Below are 21,456 nucleotides of genomic sequence, written 5' to 3'. Positions count from 1 at the left end.
TCCACAGCACTGCTCACCGTAAAGTTAGTCAGGACAAGAACTTCAGTAGGGCAGGCACCGTGAGGCAGGAACTGGTACAGAAGTCATGGAGGGGTGCTGCTTACTGGATTGGTCACAGGGCTTGTTCAGACTGGTTTCTTATTGAACCAGGACCACCCTCCATCAGTCACTCTTAAGAAAATGCTGTATGGATCTGCCTACAGCCTGATCTTATGAAGGCATTTTCTCAGTGAGGCTCGCTCCTGGCTGAGGACTCCAGATTGTTTCAAGTTGATGTAAAACTATCCAGCACACTTGGGTACGCTTTATCCCTTCATTTATGTATATATTCATCTGTGGCTTGATTTTGTTTTGACATGTATTTCTAGCCGGCCTGGAACTCACTATGTAAAGCAGGCTGGACTGGGACTTTTCATCATCTTCCTTCCTTTTTCTCTTTAGTGCAGAGATTTTGGTCACTCCGTACCACACTTATCTTGCAGTTTATTTTTCTAACCCCTTCATTTCTAAACTGATGATTAAGTATTATTTTATTTTACATAGTGGACAATTTGGGTTTCTCTCTGAAGGTAAAGAATAATCTTATTTCTTTCCAAGAAAAATCACAAAATGTAGGCAAGCTGTAAGTTTCGGTGACTGTCAGGAGGAACAAAATGGACTAGAGGGGTAGAGAAGGTCATTGCCTTTGAGTTAAGGTTCCAGAATTCAGGAAGGTTCAATAAGCAGCTGCATTGGTGGTGGAGCACGTTTAGGACAATGGTTTTCCCAAAAAGAACGAGATGTCCACAGTGTCAGGACAGGCAGGCTTAGGATTTTTACTGGGGTCTGGAAAAAGTAAAAAGAAAAGTGACACCTTTGATTTATAATTCTGAAACGGTAAGGGGCTGGGTAAATTGTTCTGTTCTTGCTTCTTTGTTTGTTTGTTTTTTGACTTGCAGATGGCTCAGTAAGGAAAAGTGCTTACTTCGAGGGCAAGCCTGATGATCTGAGTTCAGATCTCAGAGCCCATGTAAAAGCCAGATGTGGTGCTCACATCTGTAATCCCAGGATTCCTACAGCAAGATGGGAGGTATAAGCATGAGAACTGGCTGAAAGATTGTGGTCCAGGGACCCTGGAGTACACAGTGTATGCGGCAGAAACTAGAGAACTCTGCCTCAAAAGGTTGAAGACAAGAACTGGCTCCAAAATAATTTGTTCTCTTACCTCCTCTCTTGTACTATGACATTTCCATACCTGTGATCACACAAATGTGTGCTCACACGCACACAAACACACACACACACACACACACACACACACACACACACATTGGTGTACTTAGTACTATAGATCTCTAAGCAGCTGTCATGGTGACCAATTATTTGGGGTTAAAAAGTGTGTGTGTGTGTGTGTGTGTGTGTGTGTGTGTGTGTGTGTGTGTACCTTTCAGGGAACCAGTTCCAAGGTGCATGTGTGCCGATCAAAGACAGTTTGTGATGATTGGTTCCCTCCTTTCACCTCATGGGTCTGGGTATTGAACTCAGTAGGCAGGCAGGATTACATGTGCCTGTCTTTTTCCATTGAGTCACCTGCAAATTGAAATATTTCAATACATATGTGCATTTGTATACAAATTTAACAGCTTCATGTGGAGTTGGTTTTGGTGAATCTTCCATATTTATCTGGAGAGTGAGTAGGTTGTCTTCTATCAGGTTTCAGAAATTCATTGAGCTACATATAGGATCTACAGGGAAATTAGCTTTCATAAATCTTTTCAATGTATTATTTCCCATGATTATTGTTGCATCGAAAGCAGTGTGTTCCAATCTACTATTGTTCCTGAGCTTTTCCTTATCCGTTGCATTAGTCAGATCTCACTAAAGCAGTGGTTCTCAATCTTCCCAAAGTTGTGACCCTTTCTTTAATACGGTTCGTCATATTGTGCTGACCTACAACTACAAAGTTATTTAATTGCTTCTCATAACTGTAATTTTGCTATTTTTATGGACAACAATGTAAATATCTTTGTTTATCTATGGTCTTATCTGATCCCTGTGAAAGGGGTCAAACTCAAAGGTTGAGAATCACTGCTCTAAAGAAACATAACTGATAGAATGTGGTCAAGCTAGTCCATTAAGGGCTATTGTCCCTGCACAGAAAAGCCATAAATGGTAGTTGTTCAGTCAACAAGACTGGATGTCTCAGAGGTTATCATTTGGCATGGGAGTTCTAGAGGATTCTTAGGGACCTGCTATTAGTCTTTGTTCAGTATTGGACTCCCCAAAACATAGGTTCACCTCCAGCCAAGGCCTCAGAAGCAGGGTAGATGAACTTGCTGGTAAGAATGAGGGCACACAAAAGCAAAAGCTTTCCTCTTCCATGTTATTTGATGTGGTCTTCCAACAGAGATGTTGCCCAGATTAGGGTGGGTCTTCTCACCTCAAATAATTCAGTGAAGAAAATCTCCAACGGGAGTGTCCAGATGCTTGAGTTTTAGTTGATTTCAGATATAGTCAAGTTGAAAACCAAGATTAGCCATCACATTCCTCAAAAAAAAACCTGCCCATGATTGCTATTTCCCTTGAAAAAGTAACATTTTGCCACTAAAGTTGAGCCCATAGAATTATTGTGGGTTTCAAAGATATCTCTTAATTGCATATTCTTTTAAGCATTTCTCAAATATCAGAATTTTTATCTCAGGTTTCCTTTTATTTGTAATTGGCTACTATGTTTTTGTTCATTTCTAAGTGTTCAGTGTAACATTTAAGGGGTATGTGCTTTAAAAGTCAGTAGTTATCTTAACAGGCAACCTGAAGAGTATTTTCTTTGCTTGATAAATTCATATACATTTACATTTCTTATGATATCAGTACGCTTGGTCATTTAGAATCATCTGTTCTATTATATAAGTAGCACTTACCTTAATGATGTCTGTGAGATGCTCTGTATCCTAGATACAAGAATTCCTTGATCTTGTGCATGGTTTTCAAACTTGTATTTCCCCATCAGGGCATTGTCTTCATTTATCAACCATTACTTGGAAGAGTGTACATCTGACACTTGATGGACGTCCTAACAACACGCTTCTCAACTTATGAAAAGAGGTTTGTTATATCTAAGAAGTTTGGTTTTTATTGTTTTTATTGAGCTATACATTTCGCTCCGCTATCCTACCTTCCTATACTCTCCCCTTCCTCCTCTCCTTTGACCCCCCCCCCCCACACGGCCAGTTTTCTCAGGAATTCTTATCTTTTTCTCCTTCCTATGTAGACCGGCAATGTCTCTCTTCCTTCTCTAGGTTGTCTGGGGTTGTGGAAAGTAAGCTGGTTTTTCTTTGCTTTATGTCTAAAAGTCACTCATGAGAGAGTACATATTACATTTGTCTTTCTGGGTCTGGTAAGAAGTTTGTTTTTAATCCATGTTCCTGAGCTTGAAGGTATTTAGGTTGTCTACTTATTATATTGTCTATTTAGATTGATTATTCAGTTTTAACTTATTTTTATTTTTCGTCATGAGATTGGAGTGTATTTGTGTGTGAAATATGTACACATGAATTCACATGCCCATGGTGGCCAGGAGAGGACACTGGTTCCCCTGGATCTAGAGTCACAGAAAATTGTAAGCCACTCAGGTCCTCTGCAGTGGCACAGTGCACTTTAACCCCTGAGACATCCCTGCAACCTTACTTAGACCTGCTTTCTCTCAGGGTGCATTCTCACAGAGCCCAAAGGTCTTCAAAGGCATTTTGCTCTCAGAAAAAGTCTAGGGCACAAGGGAGGATGGGCAGGGCATCTCTATATGCAGCTTGTGCCAGATTGTGGTCATAGAAACCAAGATGACATTTATGGAACACAAGAATACATGACAAGGACAGCAGACGTTCCCCGCCCCCAATAATGGGACTGAGCTGAGAGTGTGAGTGCCCTATGGTGGGGGCTGACCCCTATGGACACAGGAAGATAAAACTCTTAGATGCAAGCCAGAAAATGCTGCTTCACTTCCTGAGGGAGAAAGACATGGAGGCTTCTGGATATACAAGCATGTACCCGTCCTGATTCAGAATGACCATAAACCATTTTCTGGGAAAAGGTGGGGTGTTTGTGGAAAATAAAATAGGCATCAGTGCCTGCACTCGCCCAACTCCCGGCTCTGTGAAAAGGGATGTGAATGGCTCATCCACAAATCTCTTGAACCTGTAGTGATAATGCCTGCTTAAACCATCACCAGTGATAAGCGTGAATGTCTCAGATGGATGTGAAAAGACTCCTTTGACAGACTTGCTAAGAATGTGATTTGAACATAAAAACTTTTATTGATTTTATAGAGCTATACATTTTTCTCTGCTCCCCTCCCTTCTTCTCCCCTCCCCTTTTATCCACTCCCATGGTCTCCATGCTCCAAATATACTCAGGAGACCTTGTCTTCTTCTACTTCTCATGTAGTTTAGATCTGTGTATGTCTCTCTTAAGGTCTTCATTGTTTTCTAGGTTCTTTGGGATTGTAGCACAAACTTTTCTAGATTTTTTTTTTTTTTTTTTTTTTTGGTTTTTCGAGACAGGGTTTCTCTGTGGTTTTGGAGCCTGTCCTGGAACTAGCTCTTGTAGACCAGGCTGGTCTCGAACTCACAGAGATCCGCCTGCCTCTGCCTCCCGAGTGCTGGGATTAAAGGCGTGCGCCACCACCGCCCGGCCAACTTTTCTAGATTTTAACAGAGACTTTTCTCTGGGCACCAGGCTGGTGCCAAATACTTAGAAATGTACTTTAACAAATTCTGTTGATTACAATTTCAACATAATTTCTTTATAGATCCTCTGGGAATTTCACATCATGAACCCAAATCTGTTTGTTTTGAGGTACCTGCATATATGCCCCTCACCCAACAAGAGAATAAGCCACTAAAACAAAGGTAAAACAAACGAAAATCTGAACCCAAGCCAACGACCAACCTCTTTGCCCCTCGATCTTTCCCCCCCATACAACACATCTGGTCATTCATCTTAGTGGCATTGGGATCCTTGGTGATCACATACCACACCATTTTGTCCAATCAGCTCTTGTTGCAAACATTTATTGCAATAAGTCTTTTGTCTCATTTGTGGCCTCTGGTTTCTGGTACCCATCGTCAGTGTACCCTCACCAAAACTCACCTCAGACATTCCGGGTCCACCATGAGTAATGGAGATCATACAGGTATCATTCCAGAAGACCTGTCCCTTTACGAGTTCCAGCCAGTTAATGATGGGGGAGATGTTAGGATGGGCCAACCCAAGGCCCTGAATATGGGCCTAGGATGTAGTTGAGCTTGTTAGTCCAGCCCACTCGAGATACCCCCCTCAGGCTAGGGGCAGAGCAGCTGTCCTATGGCCATGCCATCAGCACCCGTTCTTGTGAACAGACTTCACTGTGGTTTCCCAGCCACCCAGACCCGAGTAATCACACAGAAACTATATTAACAAAACAGCAGCAATGCAGGCCCCACAGATCGGCATGGCCCCAGTGTCATCATGACACTCAGACACCAGCATGGCCCCAGGTGGTAGTCCAGATCTCTAACAACCACATGGCCTTCAATGCTGACAAGAGCCATGGACATGAACTCAGACCCTGGCCTCTGTAGGGCCACAGAGCCAGACAAGACCCTTGGCAGCAGCTCGGGAATGGACAACACCAAGGCCCCGGTTGGCAGCATGCGTCTCTCAGATCAGGGACACTCCAGTGAGAGCACAGCCCTAGGACACCAACAAGGCCAGTGGACACAGCCCAGACTCCAGGCTTCTGTGTACCCTTTAGTGGCAGCATGGACCATGGACATTAACACATACCCAGACATATCAATTAAAAACAGCTTGAGTCCTGATGGTTGGCGTGGTAAGAAGACCACCCACCTCAGCTTGTTCCTCACCACCTTCACGTCCTCCATTGTCCCTCTTTTCATAGCTCATGAACCATTCGGCTGCTCTTTCTCTCCCATTTCTCCACCACACATTTTGCTCACCATAATGGCTTCCTGGAAGTACCGGGTCGACCTGTGAATGTCTTCCCGCCAGCCCAGGCTTTGACAATGCAGGCTTGCCTGTGGGTGTGTGGCACCTGCCTGAACAGAACGGTGTCAGGCAGCCTGGGGATATCTTCCCGGCACCCAATGACTGCAATGTTTTAAAAATTGTGTGTATATGTTGTAAACATTGCTGCTCAGATGGAAAGGGATCCTGGCAGTCGGGAGGCAAGGAATACCACAATTCACCATAAGCTTAGGAGCTCACAGCCCTGCTTCAGGGAAAGTTTTCCCCAAATGAACAGCTCTGCACTGGTAGGGGAGGGTTTCCCCAGCCAAGTTGTTGCAGCTTTGTTGTTACAGTCTCTGAGAGATTGGTTAGTTTTTTGCCGAATTGGTCAGTGGAAGAGTGTGTTTCTATGGCTTTGGTGTCAGGGGCAAAGTGTGTTTCTTTCACTGGCCTGTTTAAACTTTTGTCTGTGGTTTCAGGGCCAGTGAATTGATTCTAATCTCAGGGTCAGTGTATGTTTCTTTTGCTCTGGTTTCAGGATCAGGGTGTGCTGCTTTGGACAGAAATGGGTGTTGTTTCCCCTAGAAACAGATATGCAGTCCATTGTGGTCCACCAAGTGAGTGCTGAGAACCCAGCCCAGGTCTTCTATAAGAGCAGCAAGTCCTCTTAACCATGGAGCCATCTCTGAAGTCCAAGTCATCGAACATTAAACGTAATTACTAGTTTTCTACTTTTCCCCATAATGACAATAGACATCTTCTTATACTCAGGTAGGTATAAGTTTCATTATTATTTACCAATCCATAAAGTTTCATTTCTATGTTCCTTAGGTTCTCAATCCCAACCACTGCCCTATCCTGTCTGCAGGAAAATACAACAATCTGATATTATAGATAAATTTATATATGCTGGAATGTATTAGGATAGAACCAGAGTTCAGAGACATCTGGCCTTCATTCATCTTGAATATATGTTTAAATTTATCTATTTTGTTGCCCATGATAATTGTTCATTCTTACTATTAAATGGTGTCGCAATGTATAGCTACGCTGAAAGTTTTATAATTTAGTTTTATTTCATGTGTGTATATGCTCGCCTACATATAGGTATGAAGAGCAAATGTATTTCTGGTGCCTGTGGAGGCCAAGAGAGGGCATTGGATCCCTTGGCACCATAGTTACAGACAGTAGGGAGCGCCATGCCAGTTTTGGGAAATGAGTCTTTTACCTGTTGGCTATTGTTTAGGTTGTTTTCAATTTCAGTGTCTTGTATATAAAGCTGGTGTGAACTGAAATAAATAAATCATTAAAAGAAAATATGTCCTCTTTCTCCAGGTTATATATTTGGGAATGTGATGGCCAGATGACAATTAACATATGAAGACATTGGGAAATACTTTTCCAAGTCTCTGTCCTGTTTTCCATGGCCACCAGCAGTGGGTATGAGAGTTTCATCCTCCACAACCTGCCAGGTCTTTGTATGACAAGTCTTTATTTCTGAGTATTTTATGGGGGTGTCGACAGTCCCCTCAGAGTCATCTGTCTCTCTTCCTTAAGTGTTAAGGATGTTGCTGCTGTATGTTTCTCTTAGTGGAGCATCTACTCACCCTTCTGGCCAACTTTAATTTCCTGAATTGTCTATTTTCTCAGTGACTCTTTTTGAGGTTTTATGCATTCTGGAAACAAGAAGACTGTCATCTGATACACAATTTCCCACATTCATTTTCCCAGGTAAGAAAAATATGTTTCTAACATATATTTGGTAGAGTGGACATATTCTCACTTTATGGAGTTCTTAACAATTCAGTTGTTCATTTAATGAAAGGGGGTTTGTCATATCTAAGAAGTTTATCTATAATTCATTCAATTGTTTTCTGCTACATGATTCATATTTAGGTTGTATTTTGGATCAATTACCTTTTAGATTATTTTCACTATTTACTGAGTGTCTGCCTGTATGTCTGTGTGTGCCATATGTACGTTTGAGTTCAGTTGCCCACCGAGACCAGAAAAGACTGTCAGTTCCTCTGGATCTGGACTTATAGGCAACTTTGGGCCCCCATATAGGTGCCTGAAACTAAAGTCAGGTCATCTGCAATAGCCAAAGGCACTCCTAACCTCGAAGATGTCTCTCTAGTCCTGTGTAGATCATTTGTTCATTTTGGGTTGACTTTTGTATCCTGTGACTAACAACTTGTCTATATTTATAGTTGTGCATGGGGATGTCTGCTTGTCCCAAATAAGACAGAAAGACAGGGCATTGAAGGGGATATGAGAGGAGAAAGAGTCTCTCACCCTGTGATCTAATTTATATTTTTATAACTGACACTCAAGAAACCTCAACCCAACTGATAGAGCCGAAATTATCTACAGATATAATGCAGCTTTTTCTAAGACATCTCAAAGAAAGTTTTAAAATAACAAAATATAAACTAGAGTCTGAAGATAGGGTTCATTCTTTAATTTCTCTGGATGTCTTCCAGAGGATCTAGGGTTGATATGCAGCACCTACCGGATGGTTCACAAGTGTCTGTAACTCCAGTTCCGAGACATCTCAAACTCTGGTGCCCTCTGTGGGCAGTAGGTACTCACTCATGTGGTGCATATATTCCCTGTGGAAAAACATTAAACAAATAAAAATAAATTAATGAATTGTGCTTACTTAGGACAAGAATACTTGTAAATTCACCTAATAACCTTACAATTTAATTTACTTAAAGAAATTTTAAAAGGGATAAGAACATTTCAAAAGATTATTTTTTCATTTTTGACTTTTGAATAACCAATTGTATATTTTTTCCTAATGGGAAAACAGAACCCATTTAAAGACTCAAAGTATTCTTACATGTAATTTTAAACAATGTAACTTTGAGAGCCATAAAAATCTTCACATTTCTCACTCTCCTGCCCTCCTCACACACCATTGGCAATGACACCCAATCTCATGTCTCTCTCTAGTCCTCACTCAGGCCTTCATGCATGAGCCATCCATATTCTATGTGAGCTTCTGTCCAAAACATTAATAATCCCACAACCTTTGCTGTATTCTGGCTTTTCCTGAAATTCTTTTATGCAGCTTAGTCATAGATCCACCTTCACCAGGGTCAAGGTTATTAATGGGACAGGGTGATCCTCAGGCTGCTGGTCACTGTACTGGGCTGTTCCTCCCAAACACCACAGGGAGTCCCAGAAACACTCGGTGAAGAGCATATGCCTGCTTCACTGAAGTGTCTTTGTGTCTTTGCTAAAGGTGTCCCCTCACACATGTGTGACTCTTCTGTCCCCTTCATATTCTTTTCTGTCTTATTGTCATTTCCAATCAGGCACGCTGTCTTCATTTCTCTATGTTTATAAGGAGTTTGGGAAGTCAGGTGTTCATCCTCCAAGGTTGTCCCTTTTCAAGGTTGTTTTCAAGCTGCGGTTCTTCATATTCCTATGAGTTCCAGGATAAGCCCATTAGTTTATGAAAAGTCTGTTGAGAGTTCTCTTGGTATTGCACTGGATCTACAGATCTGTTTAAGGAGAACAGACACATGCATATTCCATCGCATGAAGGTGATTGTAGCGTGAGTTCTAATTGGTCTTAATAATAAAATCGGGAGTCAGATATTAAGTATTTGGAGCTATAAGATCAGAACAGCAGAGCAGCCAGACACTAGTTCTTTCCTCGACAAAATCCTCAGACCAAATGGAGCATCCTGTCTCTACAAGACCTCAGACTGACTGCCTGAATCTCCTATCTCCTCCCACCTTATAGTCCTCTCTTGGCCCAGCCATATCCCTTTCAGTCTCCATCGCCCTAATGCTGGGATTAAAGGTGTGTGACACCAAAGAACTTTGCTGAAAGATGTGAGTCACCACTACCTGACTTTGTTTATTTTTTAAACTGGATCAATCTTATGTAGCCCAGGATGGCCTTGAACTCACAGAGTTCTGTTTCTTTTTTTTTTTATTGAGAAAAAGAGAAAAAAAAACAAGTTTCCACCTCCTCCCAGCCTCCCATTTCCCTCCCCCTCCTCCCCCCTTACGCCCCCTCCTGCCCCCCTTCTCCCCCTCTCCCCACTCCTTTCCCCCTCCCTCTCCAGTCCAAAGAGCAGTCAGGGTTTTCTGCCCTGTGGTAAGACCTAGGACCTCCCACCTCCGTCCATATCTAGGAAGGTGAACATCCAAACTGGCTGGGCTCCCACAAAGCCATCACATTACTTAGGATCAAACCCCCGTGCCATTGTCCTTTGCGTCTCATCAGCCCTCATAGTTCGCCATGTTCAGAGAGTCCAGTTTTATCCCATGCTTTTTCAGTCACAGTCCAGCTGGTCTTGGTGAGCTCTCAATAGATCATCATTATATATTGTGATGCTTAAATTATCCCATAATGTGCCCATGGGAGGACACACATTCAGGTGGACCTGCTCTTCACTTGTTATCTGCCTAGAACTCTGGATTATCTGACCATCCCTGGAAGACTGTCACCAGCAAATGCTAATTGTCAGTGACACTTTGTGTCCTCTGTCTATCAATGTCTGGTTTCTTCTATGAGAAGAACAGCAGGACTGCAGAGAGAACACGCAGAATGTTGACAAGAAGCTGACATGAGCCCTTGTTTCCAGTATGTGAGTCATCAGTGCCACCAGTGTGTGTGTGTGTGTGTGTGTGTGTGTGTGTGTGTGTTTGTGTGTGTGTGTGATGTGTACATGGGTGTGTATAGGAAGGGTCTGTGAGATGAACAAAGAAGAGGAAGATGTCACTGCACATCTTTGACTTGACTGGATGCAGACAGACTACTCCATCCCTATATTCAGTACAGTAGAGTGCATGAGCGTTCTCATCGCCTTCTTCCCCTCCCCATGAGATTTCTCTCCTCCTTCTCTGGCTTCTAGTAGAACAGGGGAGAAAACAGTGAACTCTCCATGCAGAACCAACTCCTGGAGAAGAACCAAGTGTGGTGTGGTCTTGTCAGCCTGTTACCTGAGCAAGAGTGACAAGATCATGTGGGACTCACCAGGTCAGTCATTTCCTTTTCTCTTCCCATTCATGTGACCAGCAGCGGATCTGTGATGCCTTGTAGGAACACATCTTGTTGAGCAGGTAGCAGCAAAGAGCAGCACTCTTTGGAACAATGGCATTCATAGACTCCCCAGATGACTGAACCCTGTAGGGGTCCCTTTAAATGACCAGGACTGAAATGGAAGCCATCCCCATCAGACCATTTCCCTGAATGGGCCATGCATAACTGCATCACATTTGCAGGGAGTACTTATTAAAATGGTAGATATCTGGGTCCACAACAGACACTGAATCAAACCCTGGGAAGTGGGCTGTGGCATAGCCACTTCTTTCTGATGGCTGTCCATGTTAAAACGTGTTGCTAGTGTGTTTGATATTCTGTCTTCCAGGATATGGAGTCACAGACTGTTTAATTCCATACCATGTCCTCTTGTTACTGCCTTAAATATCGGTGTCTTATATGGCATATCAAATAGGCAAATCAATTCTTTAGATATGTTTATCCAGCTATTCACATACTGGCCTCTTTTGTGGGCACCGTGTTTCTGCACTGAGATTACCACGGATCTTGGAGTATTGTGTTATATGGGTAAACTGTCAGGAAGCAGAGGAAAGCAGTCCTAGATACACCTGAGATCATGCTGTCCCTCTTTCCTTCCCACAGACGATTTTCATAGTTCTCCTCTTGGAGTTCTACAGTGTTGCTCTGACAGTCTTTGTGTCCCCTTCTGTGTTCTTTGGGATGGATCCTTAGAAGAAAGATCCCTGGTCCCCAGAATGCACGCTTGAGGTTTTCACTAGCATAAGATCCATCCATAGGCTTGGAGAACAGTTGCATTCTCTCCAGCAATGGAGAAGAGTGTCTTTTTGCTCTCAGACTACCCACGGGGAGAGCTGAGAGGAGGTGACTGCTATGTGAGAAACCTGTGGTGAGCATTTCCTGAAATCAGGAGAGTTACATGCTCAGACTAGACCCTCTGCCTGTCTTTGTCTTTGAAGACGTGGTTCCTCTTCCTCTCTGTGTCCTGTAGCTCTGGTTCTAGTTCCACAATGTGGGAAAGGGAAGTCACGTGCTTGGTGTAACCTCAATGTCCTCCTTAAACAAATTGCTTTCTTATAGATCATCCATACTTGGTTAAGTATGGAGACATGTTAACTGCACTATCACATGGAAAGCAGAATCAGAAAAAAATCTATTCCGCACCCAGGATAACTTCCAAGACAGACACCACACAAGGTTTATCCTCCCTCCCCTCTGTAAGGGAGATATAGCCAGGAGCAGGGTGGGGCCTTATAGCTATCACTATGGGAAGGATGGGCCAAATTTTCCTTGGTTTCCAAGGCAGCATTTGTTTTTCTTTGTGGACCAGACAGTTTAAGGCAGTCTCTTTGAATGGTTTCCATGGGAATCCACTTGAGCAGATCAAAGAAGGGAAAAAGGAATTGTGTGAGACATGTAGATGTGGGGTTAGAATGATGATGCCTGGCCCACCATAAACTACTAATTCACAGAAATAAATTGACGACATGGCTGATGAAAGTGTGTGTGTGTATGTATGTTTGTGTGTGTGTGTGTGTGTGTACGTTCACTAAATCTTGTATAATTCCTGTGTGCTCAAGGCCTTTACAGTTTCAGTATACAGTTTCAGTATCCATGAAGAGAACCAAAAGGGGACTACTGTCTTCTGAAGAGCACATTATTTCAGACAAGTAACTTGAATGGCCTCCTGCTCTCCCCAAATGTCACACAGTAGTCTCTTCTATTAATGACTGACATCTTGGAACCGATTCTAGTCTATGCACTTATGAGTACTCAGCCAACCACAATTCTCCCTCTGCAGCTTGATGGGGCAGAGGAAATCCCTTATAGGACGGTGGTAGTTTGAATGAGGATGATCTCCATACGCCTCTTTTGGTGAATGTTTCAATCCCAATGGTGGATGGTTTAAGAAAGATTAGGATGTGTGGCCCTATTGGACGAGGTTTGTCACTGGGTGTGAGTTCTGATGACTCAAAAGCCCTCTGCCTCCTGCCTGTGATCAGGATGTAAACTCTCAGTTTCTGCTACAGTGCCCTGCCAGGCTGCCTGCTGCCATGCTGCCCACAGTGATGGTACTGGACTAACCCTCTGACACTGAAAGTAAGCTCCCCATTTAATGCTTTGTTCTGTAAATTCTCTTCAGTACAGCGCCTCTTCCCAGCAATAGAACAGTAGCTCAGTCAATGTCCTGTGGCTGTCAAGGGACTTGGGGTTCCTGCCTCTTTTCTTCTGTGTTATCTCTTCTTGTAGGGCTCAGGGGATAATTTCTCTTTCAGTATCTAGTTAGTGGCTCCAAAATGAGGGTGAGGTAAAGGAAATACTTTGGAAACCTTCGTGCAACAGAGAAGGGACCCCAAGCTTGGTCTAAATCGTAACGGTGAATACATATTACATCTAAACCATATGCAGACCATATTCATGGAAAAGTACATGGCAACCACACCACAAACACCAGGTTGCTCTTGGAAGTCCCCAGCAGGCATGGTGCAACACAATTGCAGTGACTGACCAGGATACAACTTGCCTGGGAGGCAGAGATCTGGGGACTGTACCACAGCCTCCTGGAGAGGAGATGGAAAGTCTAGGAAATCCATCCATTCCAGTGTCAGGGGATTCAAGGTGACCACCACATTCATATTCTCTACAGAGCACCACTCTGTATCCCGTGTGCACTGCCCACTTTACACTCAGGGAGGATGAAGTGAGTTGTGGAGCACTACAGTTGCTGCAATCCATAAATGGAACTGCTCTAGTATTGTATCAAGTTTCCAAACACACTGAAAACGCATTGCTATTCCATAAAACATCAGCCCCTTTAAAAAAAATAAATGTAGGCATGTAGTTTGAATGCCACCTCCTGGCCATAATGGGGACTACATCAGTGAGAGTCTTGGGCCCAGTGGCGTCTATGTTTGGGTGGGAGGGAACATTGGCTGTGACCTGGACTTGAAGGGACCTTACCTCTGGAGATAAAGCAGTGTTTTTTCACTTCAGTATATTTTCCTGGTACATAAACCTTGACATCTTAGGTATATCAAATGTAAACCCAAGATTGGAGACCAATCCCAGTCTAAGGCTAACATAAAGCAGCCTCATTAGATAGAGATGGTGGAGCTCTGTGTGCAAACACACACACACATATGCACACAGGCATGCACAGAGCATGAGAGTAGATTCCATTTGTCCTTCTACTTCATTGCCCAGAAACGGAACACAATGACTACTTCTAAAGTACAGAAGGTATAAACATCGTTTATCCAGTGTGTCGTTGTGTGCCCGTGTGCATATGTGTGTGCTTCTGCAATTGTATGCATACATGCATGTGGTCAGGGGACAGAAGGCAGCCTCCGGTGTTGTACCTCAGGCGCCATCCCCCTGAAGTTTTTCTTAGACAAGGTTTCTCACTGGCCTGGAACACGCAAGGCAGGCTGGGTTGGCTGGGCAGCACACTCCAGGGATAGGCTTGCCTCCACCTTCACACACAAGCATGTCCCACCACACCTACTACTTTTCCTGCTGTAGTTTAACTTCATTTTCTTGATGATGCTCTCTGTGAATGACACTCAGGGCCTCATGCCCACAAGGCCAGCAATTTATTGATTTAGCTGTCTCCCCAGCCCCACTTTTACCACCCGAGCACAAGCAATTTTCTCAGTTTACACTTTAAAGTACTTTCCTTCCTGGATACGAAATTTCAAACACCACAGGAAAGCACATGTACTACCATAAGGAAATCTGTGTCTGTCGCTGGGCTTATTCCTACCCCTAAGGCACAGGGCTGTCTGCAGGGAAATCTCCAGAGAGTGAGCTATCTGAGTAGAGTCCCAGCCGCCATTTTCTGTGCGCCTTGCTGTATGTGTTGGTGAGGAAGTCACTTCCCCATTTAGGGGATGGTAATCTTTAATGTGTCTGCCAGGGACACACAGGGCTCTGCCTAACATCCAGTGAAAAGAGGATGGTTTCCCATGACAGAACTAAGCTGAAACTTTCCCACAGTGAATGGAATGATAATAGTCCTGCTAACTATTTTGTGTGTTTAGTGCAGAGTCTCAGAGCAGCCCAGCCCAGCCTGGGACTCTTCCCCTTCCTCCCTCAGCCTTCAGAGTGCTGCTGGTCCTCCCAGCTTACCACACTGCCCCAGCTCAAGTATTCATTTTAATGTAAACACATTCTTAATGCTACTGTTTTCTTCTCGGCCCAGTAACATTTTCATTCCATTTCTACATGTATATTGTTGAATTCCCACGAAATAAATAATTTTATCATTGATTTCCCTGCAAAAATTTATTTTATAATGATCCACATCTCTTGAAAAACCATGTACTCTAAGATTGTTTATCTAAGAAATTTCACATTTTCTGAGATATTTCTGGTTTTTGTTTGGTTATCATTTTGAGGAAGGGCCTCACTGTGCTATTAAGGCTGTTCTGAAACTTCTTAGCAGTAATGATCGTGTAACCCCAGTGTTCAAATAGCTGGAAGTGCACGCATTTGCCACCTAACGCTGATGAAAACTGTTCTCATTATTGCCTGGCATTTGACCATTTTTCTTCATTGTTTCATAACAATTATTTTAATTTGTACATAATTTTAAAATGTACATAACTTAATAATAATTACGTTGTGTATATTCCTATGTGTATGTACACATGAATTCCTATGCCTCCAAAGGTCAGGAGAGGTCATACCTTCCTGGAGCTGAGGTATGGTCCTTCAAGGATGTTGGAAATGGATGCTGGAAACTACCTTGGATCCTCAGCAACAATAGAATGCACTCTGAACCACTGAGTCATCTCCCCTGCCAGACTGTAGACTGTTAGATTCCGTTACCATTTATAATGTTCATATTTTAAATTCCACTGTGTTTTCCCCTTGGTCAATGACCTGGAGTTGATGCTTCTTTTTTTTTTCTTGTTTAGATTTTAGTTATACTTTTAATTATGTCTGTCTGTCTGTCTGTGGTATGCACATGATTGGCAGAGGCATTGACTCCTGATGGGGCTAGAGTTAAAGGCAGTTGTGAGCTATCTGCCATGGGGGCAGGGAGCCATACTCTCATAAACAGTAATGACTCTCTTGTCTCTTTCCTCCTCCCTCTACGCCTTGAGTGCTGGTATTACAGGTGAGGGTGAACATGCCCAGAGGGTCAAAGAACACAGAGCAATTTCCATTCTAGGCAATCATTCTGCCACGAGAGCTATGTCGCCAGTCCCCATACTGTGGCTTTTTAAATTCACCAGTGATTTCTTTTCATGGTATAGCATTCTCATTGAACAGCTACCAGAGAAATCAAGAATATAGCTGGGAATGTGTGCACAGCCAGGGGAGCAATAGCAGTGTCTAGGGACCACTTTTAAAAATCCCCAAATGTGCTCCCACCACATTTGTGAAGAGCTTGGGACCGGGCCGTCAGATGCTGGGCAGATCTAAGTGCTGTAGCATCCTCGAGTCCAGCCTCTGACAAGGACATCCTGTTCCTGAGAGAAAGTCTCCTGCCAGCAAACCTACCTTACATGCCCAGCTTCCCAAAGGTCAGCAACAAGGGACTAGAGGCTGTTGTTGTACTGTCTGTGGATGTGTGTGCACAGCCAACGACCCAGACCCTGCAGAAGAATCACAAAACAGGAAAAAGGTTGGTCAAAGAATCAGACACATCCTTAAGCTCAGTGCTGAAGACATAAAAAAAGAAAATTTGGAAATATAGCATAGTGTGTGGAAATAGAAATGACGGAGAAAGAAGAACAGGATTTCCCTTGCACGGAGATGTGAGTGTATGTGTCCTGATGTGGGGCTGTGCCTCCCTAGGAGTATGGGGACAATGATGAAGGGATCCCAGAGATATCTGAGAAGCCGGATTCTGCGTTTGGATGTCTGTACAGCAATGGTTCTCAGCCTTCCTATGCTGTGACGTGACTCTTAATACAGTCCCTCATGCGTGGTGATCCCAACCAGAAAATTATTTCTGTTGCTTCATCATCGCTGTAAAGTTGTTACAGGTAAGAATCACAATGGAAATAGTTTTGGAGATAGACGTTTGCTGAAGGGGTCAAGTCACTGGTTGAACCACTTTTCTAGAGTCAGAGAGATGTGGGACCTTCCTAGCCCCAGCAACTTTGGTTCCCTGAGCCAGGATGTCCTGGACCCATTTTCCAAACAAAGGCTGGGAATTTCTGTGAGGAGAAAACAGAGTGAAACCCTCTGCAGACACTGCTCATGTGCTAAGTTGGGGGTCTTTAGTGATAATACCTGCTTTAAATACCAGTCACAAGTTCCTGCATATGTGACAGACTAATGTTGATATATGCAATTGGAATTACAGGCTGGCCTTGAACTCAGACATCCAACTGCCTCTGTCTTGTGAATGTTTGCTCCATGCCCAGCTGTCAAAAATAAGCATTTCTAAAGGTAGTCTTCTTCTGGAGAAATAGGGACAAACAGTTGCTGCAGAATTTAGAGACTGATTTCACTTCAACTCTGCCTAAAACCTACTCACTTCCTTCATCTGTAAACCTGCCAAGAGCAGTACATGCTGTAGAACAGCCATTTTCAAAAATACACTGAATTTTGGGTTCACTTTTTAAGAGACAAATGTTAGATTCTTATTCTGTTGGAAATTATGCTACAGTTAGCTATACTTAGAAAACTTTACATCTGAAAATTATTCATCAGCAACTCGTTATCAAATTGTTAAGTTTTACAATGACTATATTGGGTATTCAAACTATCCTGTGTCAATACACGTGGAATAACTGATGTCAGTAAATGGAAGCACCGTGTCTCCATGTGGTCAGACAAATCCAGAGATGTTAGAGCAATGTCTCCACAAGGAAAATGCACAGCGCATCCAGGTGCTATCTGCCCTCTCCCAGACAAGGCTGCACAGGGCAGCTCTCCTGCTGATCACTGCAGCATGGCTTCATCCCTCTTTCATACCTCCATCCCTACCCTGTCTTCGGAACCATCTCCACTGTCTCCACACACTCCCTCATTCCGCCCTCCCCAGGCCTTTCTCTGTTCAGTGCCAAGTCACCTTCTACCAAAAGGAAACATATCATGACAATTCCATAACTCACCTTCCACACAGATCATATAATCCAAATGTCATACACAGCTGACAATGACAACATTTTCCTTTCTGTCCTATCCCCAAGCAGTGTCCACGTTGTCTTCAAGGTTCTGGCAACTAGCCTTGTTCTCTGCTCTTAGATCCACTGTTCTCCATGGAAGCAAGCACGCCCACAACTTGGTTTGTGCACGGTCTTGCTTCTATTTGCCATTCAGGACTCAGATCACATGCTAACTTCTGAAACCTTTGGGGGTAACATCACATACGACAATCCCCATCACAACTGTTTCCTGTCCCCTTTATGATCTTTAAAGCGCCAATAATACACGGAATTGCTGTGATTACTGATTTCTTCTGCTTACTGACAGTTTGCCTATCTAACACGATATACAAGGACCCGTGCTAGTCTTCACAGTGCAGGAACAAGGTGTTCACTAAAGAGGCCACTATGTGAATATCTGGATAAACGTACACGAAGGAATTGATTTGTCTATTTGATATGCCATGCAACACACTGGTATTTAAGGCAGTAACAAGAGAACATGGTATGGACTTAAGCAGTCTGTGACTTCATATCCTGGAAGACAGAATATCAAACACACTAGCAATACGTTTTAACATGGACAGCCATCAGAAAGAAGTGGCTATGCCACCCCCCACATCACAGGTATTGATTCAGTGTCTGCTGTGGACCCAGATATCTACCATTTTAATAAGCATGATTCAGTGTCTGTTGTGGATTCAGATTTCTACCATCTTAATAAGCAATCCCTCCAAATGTGATGCAGTCATGCATGGCCCATTCGGGGAAATGGTCTGATGGGGATTGCTTCCATTTCAGTCCTGGTCATTTAAAGGGACCCCTACAGGGTTCAGTCATCTGGGGAGTCTATGAATGCCATTGTTTTACAGTGTGCTGCTCTTTGCTGCGACCTGCTCAACAGGATGTGTTCCTACAAGGCATCACAGACCAGCTGCTGGTCACACAGATGGGAAGAGAAAAGGAAATGACTCACCTGGTGAGTCCCACATGATCTTGTCACTCTACTGTACTGAATATAAGGATGGAGTAGTCTGTCTGCATCCAGTCAAGTCAAAGATGTGCAGTGACATCTTCCTCTTCTTTGTTCATTTCACAGACCCTTTATACACAGCCATGTACACATCACACACACACACACACACACACACACACACACACACACTCACATTGGTGGCAATGATGACTCACATACTGGAAACAAGGGCTCATGTCAGCTTCTTGTCAACATTCTGCGTGTTCTCTCTGCAGTCCTGCTGTTCTTCTCATAGAAGAGACCTGACATTGATAGGCAGAGGACACAAAGTATCACTGACAAGAGGCATTTGCTTTTGGCTTTCTTCCCAGGGGTGGTCAGATAATCCAGAATTCTAGACAGATAACAAATGAAGAGCAGGTCCACTTGAATGTACTCCCACGGGCATGTTATGGGATAATTTAAGCATCACAGTATATAATGATGACAAAGGAGTACTCCTTTAAGAAATGGGTGTTTCTGAGTAGACACAAACGCATGAGTAAATCCATTAATAAACAAAAGATAAAAGAGAAACATTACTCAAAGACAAGCAATTCTTGTATACTAGTAACTGCACAGGGAAGTAGGCATCAGAGCAACACTTAGCAGGCGTCATGGTTATAATAAACATGGAAAGAACCATACATAAAACACCCCCTCTGTACAAGTCCACAGCAACACTGCTAAAATCTGCATGACTGGATGGGAAAACAAGAGGGAAAACACACGAGTACTAAACTTTTCCTTTTTGTGTTGGGGAAAATAATATTAGATATTTTGAAAATAATTACCTAAGTATTCTTCATAATACAAACCTTTCTGGAGTTACACATACATACCTAAGTCTTCACATGTATCCCCTTCTTTCTCTCCACCGTGATCTCAGCACCTCCCTGATGGAGCTAGCTGGGAGGTAAAGGACTATCTCTATGATTCCAAAGATGCCATTGGGGCAAACCTTTGACCTGTGGCTGCCTTAGAAATTTTCCCCCAAACTGGGTGTTGGACATTTGTTTCTGTTCTCATAATTCACTTGCAACTTCAAAGTACTGAATTTTAAACACAGCAAATATATGTTAGCATCAAAGACATTTTCATCATAGAGAATGTAATTAAATATTTTAACCTAAAAGATTCATCAATAACTCTGTCTAAATTTAACACAGACAGCTGACCACAGTGAAATGAATGTGTGGAAGCTGTAATTTAAAATCCCTGTCACTGGAGATAGCATCAGGAAATATGAAATAATTAGGAAAACTCTGCCCACTTCTCTGTAGTGCCTAGACACTGAATGGGACAACTCATTGCTGAGAGTAAAGATGTATAGATTCATCGACTGTGGCGATATTTTGTTTCTTCCATGACAATAAAGCTTGCCTGAGAATCAGTGTGTGCAGATAGCCACTAGTTAGCCACAGAAGACAGGCAGTGTTGGAACTCACCTTTCCCAACACTTAAGAAACAGAACTCTGTGAGTTCAAGGCCATCCTGGGCTACATTAGATTGATCCAGTCTAAAAGAGAAACAGAGTCAGGCAGTGGTGACTCACATCTTTCATCAAAGTGCTTTGGTGTCACACACCTTTAATCCCAGCACGAGGGAGATGGAGAATGAAAGGAATGTGGCTGGGAAAAGAGAGGAATATAAGGTGGGAGGAGATAGGAGATCCAGGCAGTCAGTCTGAGGTCTTGTAGAGACAGGATGCTCCATTTGGTCTGAGGATTTTGTCGAGGAAAGAACTAGTGTCTGGCTGCTCTGCTGTTCTGATCTTATAGCTCCAACCACTTAATATCTGACTCCAGATTTTATTATTAAGACCAATTAGAACTCACGCTACAATCATCTTCATGCAATGGAAGATACAGGTGTCTGTTCTCCTCATACAGTCCTATAGATCCAGTGCAATACCAACAGAACTCTAACAGACTTTTCATAAACTAATGGGCTTATCCTGAAATTCACAGTGAATATGGAGAACCCCAGCTTGAAACAACCTTATAAAGGGACAAACTTGGAGGATGAACACCTGACTTCCAAACTCCTTATAAACCTAGAGAATTGTAGACAGCGTGCCTGATTGGAAAAGACAATAAGACAGAAAAGAATATGAAGGGGACAGAAGAGTCACACATGTGTGAGGGGACACCTTTAGCAAAGACTCAAAGACACTTAAGTGAAGCAGACATTTGTGCTTCACCGAGTTTTTCTGGGACTCCCCATAGGTGGTAGGGAGGTACAGCCCAGCACAGTGACCAGCAGCCTGAGGATAACCCTGTCCCTTTGATGACCTTGACCCTGGT

At 43.1% G+C, this 21,456-nt stretch overlaps 1 long non-coding RNA gene across 2 annotated transcripts in view; it reads right to left on the bottom strand.

Moving 5' to 3' along the window:
• Nucleotides 1–19,358, bottom strand: part of LOC121436761 — a 31,729-nt gene extending 12,371 nt beyond the window's left edge. For both annotated transcript variants that reach the window (XR_005972768.1, XR_005972769.1), the window contains exons 1-2: nt 19,305–19,358; nt 16,538–16,632 (exon numbers count right to left, since the gene is read on the bottom strand). This is a non-coding gene — a long non-coding RNA (uncharacterized LOC121436761). The remainder of the gene's footprint in view (nt 1–16,537; nt 16,633–19,304) is intronic.
• Nucleotides 19,359–21,456: the final 2,098 nt, after the last annotated feature.

The sequence above is a fragment of the Microtus oregoni genome, unplaced genomic scaffold (genome assembly GCF_018167655.1).
Source record: "Microtus oregoni isolate MIOR12 unplaced genomic scaffold, Mior012 000050F_003, whole genome shotgun sequence".
NCBI classification, from domain to species: Eukaryota; Metazoa; Chordata; class Mammalia; order Rodentia; family Cricetidae; genus Microtus; species Microtus oregoni.
Note: the sequence above shows the minus strand (reverse complement) of the source record. Positions and strands in the feature narration are given on the sequence as shown.